Below are 2321 nucleotides of genomic sequence, written 5' to 3' on the forward strand. Positions count from 1 at the left end.
AAAGGGTCTGAGAGCCATGGTCATGGTCTCCCAGGTGGGAAATATTTCTGTTCAGAAAGGGAATAACACAGTAAGGAAACTGAGTCAAGAGGATACTGCCATTAAACTTGTAAGGCCTTCTTCTCAGCCTTCATAGTCATCTCTATCCACTTTTTAGATAGAAGTCCCTTTTGAGCCATTCTTGGCATTTTCCCTTGAAAACTGTGAATGACTTTCCATTTTAACAGTAATTCAGACAGTTATACCTGAATTCAAACTCAGAGCAACAAAATCACAGACCCAATATTCCACCATATATTCCTGGAATGAAATGTCCCACCAATGGATACTTTAGCTTTCGTTTAACCCCTTCCTAGATATGCACATGATCATTACTTCTTCCTAACCAAATCTGGCACAAGGTACTACAATGGTTTGTGACTGTTGAAATTTGTTCATATAGGCAACTGATACCTGGTCCCTCCTGGTATGTCTCTCTAATGTTGTGGTGGCTGCATCAAACTTCTGATAGGGGTATCTGAATAATAACTAACACTTATATAGCACTTACTATGTATCAGGCCCCTTATCTACCACATTCCATTATCTTAACACAGCACTTTACCATTATTATCTCATTTGATCCTCACAACAATCCTGAAAGGTAGGTGCTATTATTATCCCTAATTTACAGATGAAGAAACTGAGGCAAACAGAGTTTAAGTGGCTAGCCCAGGGTCACACAGCTAGTAAGTGCCTGAGGCCAGATTTGAATTCTGGTCTTCCTGACTCACCTCTCTCTTCCTGGTTCAGCTTTCTATCCACTGTGCCACCTAGATGCTTGAACCCCACTAAGCAATAAGGCATCTATTTATATTCTTCCAACACAGGGCTCCCTTCTTCCATGGGAAGGATTACCCAGTGGAGAGTAGATCCTCCTCATTTTAATTTCACGAGACCCACCTGTACCTGTAAAGGATCTGTGAAGAAAGTACCAAGTTGTCCCATTAAGGCTATTCACACTGACCAAGAACCACTGGCTAGTGTTTTCTCTGACTGCCTTTAAAGATGGGCAATGAGCGCACAGCAATGGGGATCAGAACAGGGTTGCCCCTCCTCTTCTTTGCTTGACTTCAAATCCGGCCTCAGACACTTGACACTTACTACCTGTGTGGACCTGGTCAAGTCACTTAATCCTCATTGCCCCGCAAAAAAAAAAAAGAAAGAAAGAAAGAGAAAGGAAGAAAGAAAGAAAGGAAGAAAGAAAGAAAGGAAGAAAGAAAGAAAGAAAGAAAGAAAGAAAGAAAGAAAGAAAGAAAGAAAGAAAGAAAGAAAAGAAAGAAGAAAGAAAGAAAGAAAGAAAGAAAGAAAAGAAAGAAAGAAAGAAAGAAAGAAAGAAAGAAAGAAAGGAAGAAAGGAAGGAAGGAAGGAAGGAAGGAAGGAAGGAAAATCTCCTTTTTCTTTCTCTGGGAGCTAGAGAGTGAACATATAAGTTCATGAAGGCTTTTGATCCCCAATTATTGTACAGTTTGAGGTAGAAAGAATTAGCTTTAGAGGGGAAAAAATCCTATTTAGTATCATCTTTATGGAGTGAACATTAAAAATTGGTTCTGTTGAGCAGTTTTTCAAAATATATTTATCTCTTATTAATTTTATGTTTGGATTTTTTTTGGGGGGGTTGTTTTTGTTTTTGTTTTGCAGGGCAATGAGGGTTAAGTGACTTGCCCAGGGTCACACAGCTAGTGAGTGTCAAGTGTCTGAGGCTGGATTTGAACTCAGGTTCTCCTGAATCCAGGGCCAGAGCTTTATCCACTGCACCAACTAGCTGCCCCCTCTTATTATTAATTTTAAAAAGGAAAGTAGAATCTAAATGTAAAACTCAGGCTCTCCAAAGAGACACTTTCTGAACCTCTGGAAAAGCCCATGTCTTAGAATTCATGGGACAGAGGGCCCCTAAAGCCAAATGGTGGCAGTGTACCCAAGTTTAAGGGATAAGTGAAAGTTAAACTTTGTAGCATCAAGGCTGACACTGGGTTTCCCAGGTGAAAATCCATTTGTTGTTTTGTTTTGTTTTTTGTAAGGCAATTGGGGTTAAGTGACTTGCCCAGAATCACACAGCTAGTAAATGTTAAGTGTCTGAGGTCAAATTTGAACTCAGGTCCTCCCGACTCCAGGGCCGGTGCTCTATCCACTGCGCCACCTAGCTGCCCCCGAAAAAAAAAAAGTTAACAATGACAATCTCAAAACCCCAGTCGTCTTCAGAGGAGAAGGTAGAGACTACCTAACAACAAAATATGAGAACATCAACCAAGATTGTGTATAAAAGGGGACTCTGTATACCC

The sequence above is a fragment of the Dromiciops gliroides genome, chromosome 2 (genome assembly GCF_019393635.1).
Source record: "Dromiciops gliroides isolate mDroGli1 chromosome 2, mDroGli1.pri, whole genome shotgun sequence".
Lineage (NCBI taxonomy): Eukaryota > Metazoa > Chordata > Mammalia > Microbiotheria > Microbiotheriidae > Dromiciops > Dromiciops gliroides.